We start from the raw sequence: 19,478 nt of genomic DNA, 5'->3' as shown, positions 1-19,478 counted from the left end.
ATTTACTCAAAATGGGTGAGGAATTATTATTAAAAAAGTACAGATACTTTTGAAAATAAAGACTTACATTTTCACTTCAATGCAGAAATGCAAGAGTAGTGCTAATTTCTCATTCCATTTCTCACCTTGCTCTTAAAGCACATTCTTACAGTACATAAATCAGGGTGGAAATACTTCAAATGCACCTTGAACCAGCAGTTACTTAGCGCCATAACAGAAGTGGAAAGGAAAAAAAAGAAAATTAATTATTTAAAAAAATAAATTAAAACTACACTCCAGCTGCCATTCTGCCTCATCCTCTTGACTCACATTTACATCTATATGGGTTATAACCATTATTTTTTTTAAAGTCAGTCAACATTATTTGTTGAGCCTCGATTGTGCACACAATGTATCACACTGTGGGATTTAGGAGGAAGAAAAAGACATTTCCTGCCTATAAGAAATCTACAACATAATGAAAGAGATTGAATGAGTTTAGGAGGGGAAAATGGGAAAGATTTTGACTAGAAGTTTAAAATTCAGCCCATAACAGTTCAGGTTGTGGAGTCAGGTGCAATGGGTAGAAATAATTAACTTCTGCCAAGTTGCTTCTTTACACCATGGTACAACCACTACTGATTTGCTACACTGTAGCATAATCACGCTTTTATTGAATTTTCGGGAATGTAATCATCTGGGTTCATTTTTGAAATAATAACTGATCTCTGGCAGTGCTTAAAGCCTTTTATCTACAGCAATTAATTCTCATAATATCCCATATATTAAATTCAGAATTTCCATCTTCATTGTGCCTGACAAGACAACAGAAACTGAAATTAAGAGCTTTAAACAGAATGAGGATGTGGGTAAGGAATACAAAAAAATGGTCTTCTGAATCTCATATTTGGGCTTTATTGACTAGGCTATTCTGTACTTTAATTTCACTGACTTCCAAGTAATCAGACCCTGGTAAGGTTTATCTAAACTGAATATTTTCAGGTAGCTGTTGGGCCACTTCTGATCTAGGACTAGATGGGAGGTGGTAGTACAATGTTAACTGAGGTTAACCCTCCCCCATAAAAATGGGTGTTGTTCTTAAGAAGGTGAAAAGTGGGGAGTCCACATAGTCTTCTCTCCTTAGCAGGATGCAAAGAGGAGCAACACTATCAGAAAGACTTATCTTTCACCAAAAGAGTTCAAACTGAAGGAATGGGAAGGTGACTTCTGAGGACACCTCCGTCTGGATTAGTGGAACCTCACAGAGGATTTGCAAATGAATGATGAAGAAAATGGGGCAAAAAGATTAAAAGAGGAAATTACCAAATCTGATCTGGTACATTTGGCTACCAGCTTGAGATATGGCTTGCTCACTGAAGTCAACAAAAGTTATTATTATGATGAGGATTTTATCCATTTTTTTTAAATGAAGGGTAAAACTGAAAACCTCAACTTAATATATTTTTAAAACATTTTCTTAGCCAAAAATGAATTTGTTAATTTAAGAATCCATCTCAATTCCACAACACTAGACCTACATCAATTTTGCCCACTTGTGTCACGAATTGCCAATAAAATTAACAGTTTAGAATGGGACCTTCAAAGTGCGGTTATTTTCAAATGTGTAATAGTTTGTTTTTTTTAAAACCTGGGTGAGTTTCCTTCTTGCCTCCTTGGAAATTTCTCTGGGTAACTGGCACCCATGGTCATTTCTTGTTCATCTCTAAAATGTTAACATTTTTCCAACTCCAATATACAGTCCTCAACTCAAATCCAAGATCAGGATATGGTTAAATTTTTGTCTGACTCCCCAAATTTGTTAACCTGAAAAATGCAATCACATTTATTGAACATCTACTTGAGCACTGTAGTAATCAATGTGTCCCCTTCCAAAGTCTTTACTCACAGCAAATTTAAAGAATCACCTAAGATCATCACTAGGCCAGAAGACAAGCAACTAAAGCATCATCTTTTTTGGTGACATCATGATGCAACATCATTATGAACAGAAAAAGCAGTCTGCTACTTGTCTTCATTAATTTAGGATTTCTACAAATTTAATTATCTTCCCAGATAGTTCAAATTTTTTTTCTGGAAAGTACTCTTTTGGGAATCAAGGATTTGTTGCACATCACTTGATCCTGACATCAATTTAATGCTCAATCAGAGCCACCAAGTTTCTTTTAGAAAGATGATAGTTGTATTTAACCAAAATCACTTTTGAATCTGGGACTGTTCAAGAGAAAGTGAAGCTAAAAAAACACTTGTGTCATCCCAAAAGAGGGTGTGGGCCTGCATGTGTACTGCACATGGGGCAGGAAAAGTGAGATTCTTCCTTTTAAACCTGTCAACAAGACCCATCTCTGCTAAAATGTATGTAGAGTGTTTTTTAGACAATGCAGGCAACAGTTGTCATCCTTGAGAACATAAAGGCAGAAAGAACTATAATTTTATTCTAATTTTGCCTGGAAACTCCTTGTGAGAAGGGAATGTATCTACCAACTCTGTTGTACCTCTCCAAAGTGCTTAGTGCAGTGCAACACCACTGATGGATTGAAAAGGTTTCCTAAATCTGAAGGAGATATGAAGAGGGGAAAAGTTAAGAAGTGCTAATAATTTTACAAAATATGATCTAACAGTTTGAGGAAGGACAAGAAGGGATCCCAATGTCAAGTTTTAGGGATCATAAAGATCGTTTTGATAATCTTGCTCTTCAAAAGGGAGCCCATTCAGGTTCAACTGCATTTATCAAATTTTATAAAGAGTGAGTTGCTTTTAATCTGAGCATTAAAGAGACAGTGAAAACTAGATCGCTAAAGCCTGAGTATGGTGGATGAAAGAAGAGATTTTGGAAACAAACCCATATTTATAAATGAGAGCTGAGGATCTCATAGAATACTCACAAATCAAGAATGATCCTTCAATTGAAGTCAAGAATTAACTATCGCAAAAAAAACAACAATGGGCTTTCTTCATTTTATCTTCATATTTGGACCTAAGAAAAACCAGTACATAGTTAAGATGTAAAAAAAAAAAAACAAAAACAAAAAACCAAAACACCCCAGCTAAGTTTATATAGTAATACTGGAATATTTAAAACTCTCATTTATATTGCATCGCTGTTTGTAATGCATTATATTGCATTATTTATATTCTTCCATGCATTTTACCAGACAAATTAATCTTCTTTGTTGAACCTCACGCACCAAAATTTACTTCTTTAAGTACAGATTGCAGGTACTCAAAGGCTATTTTTATATCAGCCTAAGCAATAAGCATTAAAAGTTTTTAAAGACTTATACAACCACATTTCTACTAAGATTAGCATCTATAAAACTTAACACATACTACTTCATGAATCTTAAGTACTAAAATCCCTTTATAAAGTGTTTTCTAAATTCCTATGTGACTGCTTGACTCGAAAGCTATAGAGAAAGAAAAGACTAGGAGGGATAAAAGAATGGTGATTGGAAAAGGGCATGAAATTTTTTGTTTCATTGGTTGAGTCCTTTTTCTGTCTCTCTCACTCTCCCATTTCCAAAGAGGAAGGCTTAACCTTGCTCAGAAAGGTGAGAAATACACTCTAGATCATCTTTACAGTGGAAAAAACAACAAAAACTACCAAACAAAAAAGACTTCATTAAGGCCCAGCAAGAAAATAACCAAAATGGGAAGTGTTTAGCCACAGTGGTTAGCATGGAAAGGCATACTGATACCGCTTTCTTGAAAACCCATTAAGTTTATTTCTGTGATTGATTACCATCCGCATGGGTAAAATGTCCCAAACACTTTAAAGTTCGAGAAACAGTTCGTGATGCGGTAGCACCACTAATATTACAATTATGGGCCTAATTTACGTAGGCCCATCATGTTATGACCAGAGACCTAAGAAAATCAAGTGGAGAAGCAGAAGCAATTTGATTTTTCCGCATTTTTATTTGGAAATAATCAATGTTAAAGCATTATTATTTCACTTATTTTTTTAGGTTAAACAGTAAAAAGGGAAATGTAAATGATGTATCTTTGTTAAACTGCAAGCAACATATATTTCTAATTTAGTTTTGCGTAAGAACATCATGGAAACATTAAAAAGTGCTTGTTGTTTTATGGCTGAACAATCCGAATCTCAGTTTTGCAAACAGGAGGGGTTTCACTCTGTCTAGATACTAAGTTTATGCTGTTGGACTAAAACAGTGTTTGGTTGTATTTTGGATGGTAAAGTGAAAAATGAAGAATAGTAATAAAAAAATGGGAGATAGGGAGAGGAAAAAAGCAGTGAAAAGTACAATTCATATTTCAGATTTAGAGTTTCTACAGCAATGCTCCTATTCTCAATGTCAAAACAGTACTAAGTATGATTCTTTTAGGAATTCATATGTTTACCTATCAATAATTCCATTTTGAATTTTGAAATAAAAACTTAAAAAAAAAAAAGATTCCTAACTAGTTTTTTTATCATCACCATAACTATTCACTGAACACTCACTGGTGCAACAGCACTGTAGGAGGAAGTTGAATATTTATAGGCATCTACATTTAACAAGTACACACACACACAAAAAAAATTCACACATCCCTTCGTTTTATTTTCTCTGAAATGACAATCCAACCTTATTTATTTTATTTAGCAGTTGAGAACTCTTATTTTGTACTTGGAAATGGTCTTATTTTGATATTGGAACTGAAGACACTTAGATCCAATTACTGATATTAAGTAATGTTTCTTTCATTAGGCCTCAAAAATGAGGTTGCCAGTTTTTCACTGGGGAATCTTACTATATTTTTCATTTGGTGTGTACACTGCTTTTTCCTGGTCTGGTAGGACTCTTCTAGAACGGTAAGTGGAAGACAAACAACAGCCAGACCTGGATTTTCATGCACCAGAAGGAGTGAGTGAAGCCAGGGAGGACCACACAAGACCTTCTCAATAAGGATGAGGTGGGCTATTATGGCAGTAAGGCTAAAAGTGAAGATGGAATGTTTATCAGCATCTATTAATGGAGCTTTTCTCTTAATTCTTTGTGACCAACATCAATGGGAATGCACATGCACACTAATGTGGGCTTCAGAGTTCCCCACCATTAATAATCTATGAAGAAACTGACATAAGGGTTAAGTGACTTACTTAAGGTCACTTGGCAAATCAGAGACTTCTAGCTCCCATTTGTTTTTCACCAAATAATCTTCCAAAGACATAGTTACATTTAAAAGACAAAAAAATACTTTCATAGAGTTCCTCTTTTTAAGACAGTATCTTAGCCACAGAGCTCACTCTTCAAGGAGCAGAAAAAGTACTAAAAGTTTTATTTATGACTGTCTGTTTTTCCTATTTCGTCAGTGATATGAAATGGCCTTCACTTAACTACTCAGTGACTAAAACTCTCTAAATTTTGGGTTATAAAACAAAGTGAGGTACTTTTGCAAAATCAATCCTAAAATTGTAGTGGCTTTCAGGGTGAATAAAATGAGCAGCTGCCTGTGGACCTAACTTTACCACAAAGTGAGCAAGGACCGATGTACCAGACAAGTAATATTGTCCATCACAGATAATGAAAACTACAGGTCTCCCTGCATAACATACCTAATGGCCCACACACCTAATCCACTTCAAATGAAAACATGCAAATAGATAACAAGGCCCGGGGCCTTTATATTTCTTTTAAAACACAGCTGCTATAAAAAAATATAGCACTACTTCCCCAGCTACTTTTAACTATAATTGAGAAGTAAATGCAATATGCACTTTAAAGGAACTCCTTCCTTTGTTAATTTGATGAAGATGATGGAAGTTCAGACACTAAGCCTGCTTTCACATGACTATCTAAATTTCAAAGCATTTCTCATCACTCAGATACTAAGAAAATTCTTACTTCAGGGAAGTACCTCAAAAAGACACAGAAACAAATGCTTACAAAAGAAGCTATTTAAGTGCAAAAAATGCTTGCAAAATATTTCAGAATAGAAAAGGAAACATATGCAATAGTATTAAATTTTAGGAATATGTTTATGTCATTAGGTTGTCCTTCACAGATTTGTACTGTGATTTTATTTTTACACTGAATACATTTTTGGCAGAGATAAAGCAATTTCCCTTCCATAACACTTCAGTATGGTTAACTGTAAATAAACTTAAGACAAAAAGAATGATTACGAAGAGGACTGTAGTCTAACTAGTTAATCTGGCATACTTCTACCCCTGTCACAGTCTCTATCTGCATTTGTTTTTCTATCTGAATTTTTATATGCATTTGAAAAATGTGTTCCTTTCCATTAAAAAAAATACAATAAATCACCCATGTATGACTTAAAAAATTAAAACACATTTAAAAACACTAATGGATTGCTCAACTTTTAGTTAATTTGTCAAATGTCTCAGAAACCATATTATGAAACAGACTGCTTCTCATCAAAATAACTGTGAAAACACAACTAGAGAAAAGCAAACCACGAAATGATATATATTAATAAAATATCAGAATAGAACATTGTAAAACTGTGAATATGCTTGCCAATAAAACTGTTTCCAAAATACCACAATTTCTTGAACACTGACTTGTGTTGTGTACATTCTTCCCCTAAAGTCTAAAAATTTATGACTTCCTTTCAAAAGAAACTATGGATTAATAATTGATGAATTGCACAGAAAATTTCATATTAAAAAGTCTTACCTTTAAAATAAAGTTCAAAATATATATCATAATGAGAAAAACATTTCATTTGGGGAAAATAAAATATTTACTTGTGGATTTAAAACCCTTAAACTAATCTAGACAACCCTCATTACTGAAAAGTACACCACTTTCATTACAGAAAAGTACACCACTTTCATTAAAGAAAACTACACCACCTCCATTAAAGTTGTTACCATTTAAAATTGCAACAAAATTTAAAATGAGAAAAAAATCCAAAATTTGCCCATACATTGTATAGCATTGCCAAATAATGGATAATTGTATGTGCCACTTATACTATGTATTAAGGCATGATGGATATCTTATATTTTTTTCAGTTACTTCTAAAACACTTCTTCTAAAAGGTGTCCTTGTCAAAAGGATAAAAAGTTTCTTCAAAATGGAAATGAGCTGGCAATTTTTGGATGAGTTTTTTTTTTAAATAAGCATATTTAGATTACAAAAGTCCTTTTATGTAGCCAACATTTCCTTAATGGAGCATAAATATAGAAAATGGGCGAAAAAAATGTTAATACAGTATCAAAATAAATCTTGGGTATTTTGAAGGTTACCAAATATTACTATATATATAAAACTGAATTGGAAAGTAAGGTTAAATACCATCTATCTTTAAAAGCTTATGGAATAGTTAAATGACAATCACCCACCCTGATGCACAAAAGGCCTCTTGCTACTTAGGCTAAGGTTTCTCAATTAAAATCTCTCAGAAAAATCCTCCAAAGCTATAAAAATAATTTTCCCCAAAGATAAATCCACTCTTAGAACAGTTCTGGCAGGATATACAGAAAACAGAGTACACTTCTAAATAAAAATGTACACAGCAAGAGCCACTATTGTGGTTAGGAGACAATTATAGGATATATTTTAATAATACAATGCAAACCTAAAAAATAGCAGCATTTGAAAAAAAAATTAAAGGCCACAAATCTCTAGCAATGACTTTCTGGATTTATGTATTTGTGTATAAGCTCTATCATTTTTTCTGCTTTCCAACTGTTATAATAGCTACACCTATTACTTTAAATTGAGAGAAACTCACATTCAAACAGAAAAGTCCTTAAAGCATGTTTTATCTTTAAAATCTATTCTTTAAATATGTGGCTGTAGGGTTTATGTTCACACTAATTTGAAAAATGTATTTATTCACCCAAACTGTTTTCATAAATTTAGTAAATGTATATATCTACCCGCATATTTGAGGATTTACGAATTTTCTATTATATCCTGATGCAATCACACTAGACTTTATAAAAAATAAACTGTCATTTAAAAAAAAACCCACTGGCCAAATAATCAAAATTCCACAAAGTTTAGCTAAAGTTTAATTTATACTTAAGTACTAAAAAAACTGAAAAAACTACTTATAAAATTTAAGTTTTGGGGGATTATATTAGACTACATAAGTGAACGTGGAAAACAAAAAATGCACTAGCAAAGCTTGTACTTCTTTCCTACGCAGTTTATCACAGGCATAACTCTAGAATACCCTATTAGACCTCATCTCTCATATCAACCATAAACTAAATATTAGATAAGATTTTTACATACTGCCAAGAATAGCCAATTCCACTGTTGAACCTGCTCTACTTCATAAACTGTTACTATTTTGAAGTAAAAACAATCTGTTGTTGAAAACTTTCTACCAATCTAATTGAAAATAAAAATTTGATGCCAGAAAGAATTTTCAAATATCACTAAAGTGTGTTTAATATTACACTTCAAAAGCAAAGTAATTGGAAGTTATGGTTTTTAAGGTTTTAGATTTTATATTTGGTCTTCATTTTGATTTTAACTTCTGATTTGAGCAATTTTAATTTTTCTCTCAGATTACTCATGTGTAAAATGGAAGTTTATGCTCAAGTGAAAGTGAGTTTTTCAGTTTCAACCAAATTTGCATTCTTGGTAAAAGACGAAACTTCAGTTGTAAATTATTTACTTAATGTTTATTCTTTTAGAATTATATTTGATTAGTCTTACTACTGAGTGTTCTTTAAAGACCAATTTTGAAACTCACTACTACTGCAACTGTCAACAAGCCAACAATTAGTACCCTCAATTTTATAAGATGAAAGTACACAATTTTTTTTCTTTTCAATCTACCCAACAATTCACTGTTCTTATGAAAGACTAAAACTGTTTTAAAAAATAAAACACTTTTTCATCCATTCTCGTATTCTGGGACTAATGACATTTCAGTTGGAGATTTTCCCAATACAAAAATAAGAGAACAACATCGAATGGAGAATTTGCACAACTCCAATGAACATGCCTGCTGCAAACTCAGGTTTTTATGTTTCCTCCTTTTCACATAGATGGACTTCTCAAAAAGAAATGGAAGCTGACTTCTAACTTCTTAAATTTTTTCTAAGAATGAAAGTACACCGACACCTAATTTGGCAAAAAAAGAAGTCTTTGAATGTATAATTAGGCTTTTGATAGAGTTAAAAGCCAAAATCCAATTACAATGTGTTTTTAATCCACACAACATACAAGTAATAAATTCATTAGCATACCTTAATTATTCTCTCATCCATTTTCCCCATAGGACGCATGACTTTTCAAATCACAGAAGTGTGTTGTTCTCTAGAATCAGCTCTCTCTTTTGAAAGGTCAAAACCTGCAATAAAAATGTCATGTATTATAGCACGAAGACACTCAACAGATTTCCGACACCCAGTTCCACGGTTGATCCCTAAACATAGATGTAGGTCATCTAAATGACCCTCATCTTGCCTATGTTCTTGGAAAATCCTAACTCTAAAATACTATTCTTTGAACTGAACTGAGTTGATTAGAAACACCTGTGATATGCTTCTTTATTATCAGAAGCCCCCACAACCAAATCAGATTAACATGTTTCTGTTTTCATTTCCCCCTATAGCATAAATGTTCAAAAAGGGAATGAAGTTGGGAGAAAGAAACCAGCTGAAAAATGTATATGTGTGTACACACACACACACACAAACACACACACACCCCTCTCTCTCTGTCTTTCTATTTCAGCTGTCTATCAAGTAGGGTATATGCTGAATTCTGCCGACAGTTTAAAAAACTGTTTAAGGCATAGTGTGTTCCTGGAAGAACTTTTTGGCCACCCTCCCTCCAGAACCAGCAATATCGACATTTTCAATAATGATGTGAAACATAACCACAATAAATTACTCTCAATGAAATATATGCGAAGCAGGATCCGGCAATTGTTCATTCACAAATTGCCAACAGCTATAGAATGATTACTTCACTAAAACGAAAGCTCAGTTAAAAAATAAAATAAAGGATCACTAATAGCTATAAGAAATAACTATATTTGAAACAATTACCTAGTGAAAAAGTGATGTGACCAAAAGCTTTCTAAACACTAAGCATTCACATTTATAATTTATCCAATTTAAACTACTTTTATACGATCAATCAGTAATTAAAACATGAACACAATCTAGTAATATTTTTCAATATCTGATTTTAGTGTAATTTGACATGGCATTTTTCAATAAACGAAGGTGAACTTGGTTTTCCACTTTAAAGCAAGACGGAGGGGAGGAGGGATAGAAGCAAAGGAAAATTAATTTTTCTTAGCCTTTATGCTTCTTCAAAATGTTTGGTGCAGTTTTTAAAAATTTACCAAACCTCTCAGCTGCAACATTTTGTATGAAAGAAAAACCAAATCCCATTTCCACCCCAAAACTTTCCAGGGACAACAAGGGTGAATACACATTCACAAAACTTTACTTTCCTAAAATTAAGTCTTTTCTAAAACATTCTCATAGGGAAATTTAGAGGTTGTATAAAACACAATTTAAACTAAAATAGTACCCAAGCAAATATTAGACTTAAATGAGTGGAAGACAAAAATAAGCTGTATGAGTAAGGGAAGGTGTGTAATTAATTAATTATCGGGTCCATATTAAGTTATACAAAAGAAGGAATCCAGAACTGAAACCTGGATATCAAGTTCTTAAAAAATATTATCTTCTATCTTTTTAGGGGTCTATAACCACTTATGGCAGGTAATGATCTTTACATTGCTATAAATATTATTCTAACTGGTTAATAGATAAAATTTGTTGGGGCTTGATTGAAAAAAAAATCTTAAATGCAATTAAAAATATCTCTAGCATATACCCTGGCTAACCACAATTCAAAATTTGAGCTCATTATGTTTTGCCTTCTAAAAGTATCTAAATATTTTCCCAGTATCAATTTATACTAATGATGTGAGCACAATCACAATAAATTACTCAATGAAGCACATGTAAGGCAGGTCCTGGTAATCGTTCATTTACAAATAGCTAACTTTTCATAAGAGCTGCACTAATGCTCAGTGAAATGCTGGGAAAAAAAATTTTACATGTTAATTGGACAATCATAGAAAACATATATGTATAGATTACATCTATTTTACAAATATCATATGGATGTGTAAGCACAAGCTCAGGGTGATGAGATAAATGGGTAACTTCTGAAATGAAAAGGACAGAGAATTGAAGTGTCCTACTGATATCAATTAATCATTTCTCCAAAGTATAAGCCAATTATGAAGAACATTTACAGCAAGCTAAAATTAGATGTAAATATTGCTCCCATATCCAAAGCTTTGACATACATAATTAAAATATAACAGACTGGATCATTTCTCTAGGCTTGAAAGATTATTGGAAATTTTGGACACAATCAAAATATAGAACCTAGTCATTTCTCAAAATCCATTCCTATTTAATAAAATGTGCTTCCAAAATGTCTATTTTCCAAAAATTAGCTAACAATTGTCAATACTTTTAAGAAAGGGTTAAAAAATACAGGTAAAATCATTGTTAAATTAGTCTTTACTTGTGAACCAATTTTAACAATAAATAAAACCAGAAACCTAAATGAAATATTTTTGAAAGCTAATTTACTACAAAAAAACACAAAAAAAACCCAACCCACACTAATGATCTAATATGTTCTTTAAATAGGAGTTACCTTTTAGATACTGCTAAGTTTTCCAAAATAAAATGAAGGGTTAAATAGGCCTTTTCTGAAAAATACATTTGGTTTAAATCTTCCCACAATATTTCTGATGCTCAATATTCCAAAGCTATTCTTTGAAGAAAAAAAAAGAAAAAATCATTATGCCAGTTTTTAAAAACAAACAAAGAAACCCCCCACAGGATCCAATGAATAATGGCAGCTGAAAATTATAACACTTCCAGCAAATATGAAAAAGAATGACTTGTTAAAAAAAAAAGATAAGGGATTCCCCAAATCTTTTTTGGGTTTGCTGTTTCTTCAGAGTGTTATTAAAATCAGTATTAATCAATGGCATGAAAAAATGCAGATTGCTGCATTTAAAAGCTCATTGAAAATGACCGTATTCTGACAAAATAAGATAATGCCACTTTTTTTGGTTTTTTTAAATGAAGCTGCATTTTCTACTTTTACTTTAAAAGTGGTATATTCTTTTCAGCTAATTAAAAAGAATGAAAATGCTCTGGGAACGACAGTAAAATTAACAATGTATTTGAGTTAGTGATTACAGGCAAGCATTCCATTAAGTAAAATCACCACTCCTTTGCAGATATGAAATACTGACTTACTTAAATGGTGTTTTTAATAGGTCAAGAACCAGAAAACAAAACACAACAAAGGATGAATGTGCATATATGCACTTTTATATACACCTGTTGGGAAAATCCAAAGCAAACTCTCACTGTTCTAGAAGACATCGAAATTACAAATATACAAATATTATCACAATGCATTAGCACCCATCCAACTAAATAGTCCCATTTAACATATTCTCTTGGTTACATCTGGAATCACCAATACATCAGTCTTTATTAGAGACATCCAAATTTAGAATCATCTTTTTAAAAGCACTGCTAACAAAGTAAAATTCTATTTTGTGGAAAATCCTGACCAATATAATGAGAACCAAAGCATAAAATAATGGTCCCAGGGTGAAAAGGTCTTGAAATTAAAATCATGTTTTTCTGATACTTTGGACAAAATTGCATTTCAGAGGAAAATGGGCCTTCTTACTCGTCGTCACTTCATCTTAAATTTTATTTTTCAACAAAATGTTAATGACTGACTTTCCAAAATGATCTTGAAACAATCCAAAAACCAAACATTTTAATGAAAAAAAAATAAGGAAAAACATTCAGTTTTGTAGATTTCCCATGATAAGAATATGACTTCTTTAACAGGAAATGAATGTATGACTAATCTGAATTTTTCAAACCTTACAATTCAGACAGATTTTTCTAAGGAATGAATGTATTTTGGTGTTAAACAGTAATCTTGAGAATTTAAGATAAAACCTAAAATCTCACAGAGCAAAATGTGGACAGACTCAAAATATAAAATTACTACATGTAGACGATTTACATATAGCTAGTTCATCAGTATGTCTACTGTTCCTTTGAAACCACACCCACTTGCTCATGTTGTAAAAAAATGGGAAGGTTGACAAGTTCTGTAATATATGGAGAAAAAAATACCCTGATGCCTGCTTGTTCTAATATTTACCTCACATTTAACTACAATGCATGTTCTTGGAAAAAGTATGTTTCTTAATACTTAATTTATCACTATCAAAAGAGTGAAATATGTGCGCACCTGTGCACCACTTACCTGTTACCGGGCCCTAACTGTACTGAATAATTTTATTGAAAATGCAAGGTGAATTTTATTCAATGTATCGGAGTAGCTGAATAAAAGCCTATCTATATAATTTGTTTAACATTTGTAAAAATCAATATACACAAAACCATTTTAGGCTCCTAAGAGGAACAACCTGAAAACCTTTCGCAGTTGAGTCTGTGTATCGAAATGCCCGAAAAATTCCACCTCAAAACCCGGTTTTCCTATCAAGACGTCAATCCGACAATGGGCTTTCTTCTAATCTTCCCATGAACACGGTTAAATAAAAGGGGACTGAGCAACACGGTGGTAGAGGCGGAAAAAATAAAATACCGTAAAGCTGTTCGGCGGGGATGCTAACCAAAGTGGCGGGCACGAGCACTAAGTTTCAGGTTTCTGTCGCCCGAAATGACAATTCTGCTAACGTCCTGGGTTTGGGGCTCGACACTACTGAAAAAAAAAAAAAAAAAAAAAAAAAATCACCGACTTGGGGCACTCAAGCCAAACCGTTCCTCTAACATCTGCGAACTGCAACGCCGTCCTGCCCGGGTCGCCTTCCGTTAACTAGGATTTTCGATGAACAGGATGCTAAGGAAAATTCTCTGGCTCTTCGCCTTCGACCGGCTAGTGGGTGGATGGAGGGGAAGGGGAGGGGGAAGGGGGGGGGGGCAGTGCTATGACCCAATCCAGCCTTCAAAATCCCAGTCCCCGCTCGCCTCCAGACAATCAGTGGGGGACAAGGGCCGAGCTCTAACCTCAGCCCCGGGCTTGCTGATCACAATTTTGGGCCAGACCTTGGTGAAAAAAAAAAAAACCTGCCCCCCTAAAACCCCAACCCATCCCACTACGTCCATCCTCAGCTCCTCCTTTGGAAAGCCTCAGGCAGCAAGGTCCTTTTCTCCACTGAGCATTAGCTTCACCGATAGACGAATTCCGCCAGGCCACCCCACCAAAAAAAACCCCCAAAAAACCAAACCAAACCTCTGCGATTATGTCCTTACTAGGCAGGGTTATTCCCCTCGCCAACAACATCGAAACTGTTGCAAAAAAAAAAAAAAAAAAACGAAAGGGGGGGGGGAGAGGGAAACTAAAGAGGTCTTCGGTAAGAGACGCAACCTCGCACCCCCGGCACATCAGCGAGGGGTTAAACTGGTGCCTTGGAGCCGGACAGGGTCCAAGGTCTAATACGATCGTCCTGCGGGGTTTTTCCGAGGCACCGCACGAAGTTGGAGCGAGCGCTGCGAGTCACTCGACAGCAAAGAACCGCTCGGCCGGCCGGGCACTGAAAAGTATCAGAGAAACAACAGCCCAGGACAACCCAAACTAGTGACAAATAACACCCCCCTTCCTTGCCCCTTGGAGGCAGAGGTCCGTAGGAGGGGAGGAGGCGGCGGCGGCGGCTGACAAAAGTCCCATCACTTGTCCGGGGAGTGACTTTAAAAAGAGAAAACAGACACACGCGCGTTTACAAGCCGTTCCCCCTCCCCTCTTTCTCTCTCTCTCTCTGCAACTGAAGAAGGAAACAGGCTCTCCAGAGAAGTCTGACAGGGAGAAGGGTACGGCAACGGCTAAAGGACTCATCCTTCTTCCCACCCAGTGAGAAAGAGAGCGCCCCAAAAATACACCGACCTCCCTGCTAGAATGCGAGGGCAACTGGTAGACTGTGAGCCCACCGTTGGGCAGGGACTGCCTCTGTATGTTGCCAGTGTGTACTTCCCAAGCGCTTAGTGCTCTGCGCACGGTAAGCGCTCAATAAATACGACTGGTGATAGGAGTCCCACCTTGTGGATCCTCCGGGAGGGCTCTCCAGAGAAGTCTGACAGGGAGAAGGGAACGGCAAAGGCTACAGGCTCATCCTTTTTCCCACCCAATAAGGGCGCCCCCAAAATACACCAACTTCCCTGCTTAAATGCGAGGGCAACTGATAGGAGTCCCACCTTTGGATCCTCCAAGAGGGGCCCTCGCCGATGCCTCCCTCCCCAAACTAAGGGTGAGTTGGGACGCCGCCAAAATTCCCCTTTTTTTCCCTCAGAATTGGCCAGGGAAGCCCGCTGTTGGGCAGGGCCCGTCTGTGTTGCCAGCTTGTCCCTCCCAAGCGCTTAGCACAGTGCTGCGCACACAGTAAGCGCTTAATAAATACGAATGAAAGACACGGGCAGCCCTGCGCGGATGGGCGTCCTGGGAGTTTGGAGCCCCGTGCTTGCTCCGAGGCGGGGGGCAAGGGACGGTGGCCAACGTGCGCGGGGAGCTGCCCGTCTTGGTCGCCGGGGATACCGCACCGGTTGCTGGGGGGGGGATCTCCGGCTCCACCGCTCGTTCCAAGTACCGGGGGGGGGGGGAACGACACGGTTCTCCTCGGTGACCGGCAGTGGGGGGCGAAGAGAGGAAAAAGCCCCTTCTCCCTCCTGTCAGGAGAAGCCGCTGCCGCCGTGACCCCACGGCCCTCCCGGCCCGGCTCTCCGCGGGGAGTGAGAATGACAGATCCACTTGCCGCCGGCGGCGTCTCCTACCGTAACTGCAGCCCCAGGCTCAAACCGCCGTCTCCCGCCACGGTTCCCATTTTCGGAGGACGTTTCCCCGGCAGCCGGGGGGAGGAAGGCGGACCTCCCTGCGCCCTTTCCCCCCCCCCCCCCGAGTCCCCTCCCCCCCGCTCCGCTGCCGCCTTCCCGGTCCCGCTCTCGGTTCTTACCGGCGGCGCGAGCCTCGGGGATGGCCCCGCGGCCACCCCAGGGCGGGGGGATTTTTTTAGGATTTTTTCGCGATTTTTTGAAGGGCGTCCGACGGGGGTATCCGCTCGTTCGGGCTGTCCCCACCTCTCCCGCTGGATTGATGCGATCGGGCATCACTCGAAAATGGCGCCGAAAGCGCAGGGGCTCCTCATTCAAATTCGTTAGAGCCAACCCCGCCGCCCCGGGGCATGCCGGGAACGCGGGCCGCCGCTGTCAATACCGCCCCTCCACCCCCCCCCCGCGCCCGCCTCGTCTACCCATGCGCATGCGCGGTCTCCCGCCTCGGCCCCCAACCTGCGTCCCTCGCACATGCGCACTACGCTCTCGCCGCCACCGCCTCCCCCCCCCCACCTCTGCCCTTGCGCATGCGTATCCTCCCGCTCCATTTAGCGACAGAGATGGAACCTCGTTAGGAGCGGCGACGGCGACAGTGCCTAGTACTGGACTGCTCAAGGTAAAAGAATAATAATAATAATGATGGCATTTGTTAAGCGCTTACTACGTGCCAAGCGCTGTTCTAAGCGCTGGGGGGGGGGATACAAGGTGATCAGGTTGTCCCACGTGGGGCTCACAGCCTTCATCCCCATTTTACGGATGAGGTAACTGAGGCTCCGAGAAGTTAAGCGACTTGCCCGAGGTCAAACAGCAGACATGTGGTGGAGCCGGGATTCGAACCCATGACCTCTGACTCCAAAGCCCGTGCTCTTTCCACTAGGCCATGATGTGGGGTACAATAAGTCTAGGGACAGCAACAGAAACGATTCACAGGAAAACCTTAAGCAGCAAAATTAGGTAATCTTTAGATATGTATACAGACCTGAGTGTGTATATGTAAATATGTATATGTTCTAAATATATATGTATATACACTCAGCATGGGGATTTTCCCTCATTTAGCTGCAGCAAGGGGAGACATTTCGGTCAGAATCGGCGCCTTTGCCAAGGTTGGAAGAGGGGTCACCTCCTCTGGATGGGCAAGTGGCCCTTTGGGCGGCCTATTTTGTGGGGCACGTGCTCATGTCGTCAAAAACGTTTTATTGAACATCCTTCTTTGGATGCCCACTGTTGGGTAGGGACTGTCTCTATATGTTGCCAATTTGTACTTCCCAAGCGCTTAGTACAGTGTTCTGCACATAGTAAGCGCTCAATAAATACGATTGATGACGATGATGATGATGATCTGGTTCTGGAGGGGGTGGGCATGCACCTCCCACTTTCCCTAACTTTTCTGGCGTGACCCATGAGCTGACTGCCATCAGAAGTTAAAGACGAGTTCTGTGGGGTGAGGACAGCCGGTTTTAATGTGAGAATCGATACAGCAGGGTAACAGGTACGGTGGACCTAAGCCTGACTTGTTTGGCTTCTAACATTTTGGGGCCTCCCTTCCTTGGTGGCCCGGGGAAGTCGCACCATTTTCACCTTGGGATTCCATATTTCACGCTCCCGCTTTTCTGTGAATATGCGTCGTCAACAGCATTCGTCGAGGGAAAAATTTAAAGACTGTTTCTTGGTGCCATTTTCTTTCCTATTAAAGTTATCCGTAAATTTCCCTACCGGCCTCACAGTTTCCGTTCTGGTGGGGCAAAGCGATGCCGCCTTTTAACCCATGCAACAAGGAACTGAAAACTTTACCAGCCCTGTCACTTTCGATGTTGTTGACTCCCAAATGAAGTGGCAGGTTTGAAATCACTGGTTAATTATTTCAGTCGAGAATAACACTGCAATACACTTCTTGACTGTGGACCTCCTTGCCTTTGGCCTAAAAAAAACAATAGATACCTCCACATATGTCTGTCTGTTCACATAATTTACTGTGGGTTTTACCATCAGTTTAATATGTTGTACATATTATCTTTAATACCTCCACGGTGTTTGGAAATTGATGCTTCATTTTGTTAAGAGAAAGCAGAAAAAGGCATTTATTAGTTCCTTTTCTGAGAGGGAAACTAATGATTTAATAGAAGTCTCGTAGTGCTAAAATTGAGGAAATGGCTAGTTTGCTTCTTGCCCAGGATTAGTATTGGTTTGTGCCAAGTAATAAAAAAAAGCTTGTATGTATATATATAGATAGATATGTATATATACACACACATAAGGTTTTATATATATATATATATATATTTTTGCATATATATATATTCATTCCTTGGGGAGGATGAGCTGGAAAATAATGTAAGGGTGGTAATAATAGAATGGTTGTTGTTTGCAAAATTCTATTTGGGCTTATTAAATTTGTGAATTGCATAAATTTTGTTTTCTAATGTTTTCTAATGTTAGGAGGATCCTGACAAGTTTATAAATATATATGAAGTATAAAGTAACTGTTAAGAATAAACTGTGTCCTATCCAGTTCAGAATCAGGAGTAATGAGATCAGTACCAAGTACTTACTTACCAAACTACAGCCTTTGAATAAACGTTCCTGGTAAATTTAAATTTAAAAAGCGGGGTGAGGAAATTACTTCTTCGGCTCTCCAAACTGTATTAAGGCGAAAGACAGTTGAAAAAGATGGCCTGTTAACACTAAAAATCCCATCCCAGGCCATTTCTCTCCACTAGGGGGTGCAAAATCCTGAGCCACGAATCACTTAAAAAAAAATAAATAATGCGTAAATTTCTGAAAATGAAATTCAGAAATAAGAACCTTTTCATGTATTTCCCTTTCGACCGCAAGTGCAATGGGGCTTTGTTGGTGCACAGAGAGAGTGAGAGATGCTGTATAAAAAAAAGCGTACCCAAATCATTTATCTATTAAATTACGCAGGTTACTGTTTTTCAGACTTTTCTTTATCATCATCATCAATCGTATTTATTGAGTGCTTACTATGTGCAAAGCACTGTACTAAGCGCTTGGGAAGTACAAATTGGCAACATATAGAGACAGTCCCTACCCAACAGTGGGCTCACAGTCTAAAAGACTTTATCTGAAGAATGTATCCCTGTCTCTTCTCCTTAATCCCTGTCCCTTTCAGTAATCCTTTCTCATTTCTGTTCAGGAATGATACTTTGGACAAATATTTGAAGTTGATGATCAACATGGGCAGTATAGAGAACAGAGGTGATCAATCTTTTTACTTTTTTTTAGTAAGTGAATTAGCATTAAAATAACAACTTGAATTGGCCTCAGTGAGACACATGATGAAATGCTGTTACACTGTGATCTTCTTGAGCACTTTATGATTAGAGATTTTCAGTGAAACTAAAACTCATTCAGGAAACTCTGGAATGTATAAGATGGACTAGTAAATCAGGAGTCCAGCAGTAATGTTTTTCATTCCTGGGATGCTGTACTTAATTGTATTACCTCTGATTCCTTCAATCTGTCTATCAGCACTCCTTTACTCTATTTGGACTGAATTTTAAAATCTCTTGCTTTCATCTCTGCTTCTGTGGGACAAGTAGAGCATATCATTTGTAGGTTTTTGAACAAAAGAACCTGGAGAGATGGTAGCATT

At 37.6% G+C, this 19,478-nt stretch overlaps 1 long non-coding RNA gene across 1 annotated transcript; it reads right to left on the bottom strand.

Moving 5' to 3' along the window:
* LOC119941510 lies at window positions 1-16,124 on the bottom strand. Its single transcript, XR_005455220.1, has 5 exons — window positions 15,985-16,124; window positions 11,634-11,753; window positions 9,185-9,288; window positions 2,883-2,974; window positions 1-201 (listed from the first exon to the last, which is right to left on the bottom strand). It is a non-coding gene; the product is annotated as an uncharacterized LOC119941510 (long non-coding RNA).
* Between the last annotated feature and the right edge of the window lie 3,354 nt (window positions 16,125-19,478).

Source organism: Tachyglossus aculeatus, chromosome 20 (assembly GCF_015852505.1).
Source record: "Tachyglossus aculeatus isolate mTacAcu1 chromosome 20, mTacAcu1.pri, whole genome shotgun sequence".
NCBI classification, from domain to species: Eukaryota; Metazoa; Chordata; class Mammalia; order Monotremata; family Tachyglossidae; genus Tachyglossus; species Tachyglossus aculeatus.
Note: the sequence above shows the minus strand (reverse complement) of the source record. Positions and strands in the feature narration are given on the sequence as shown.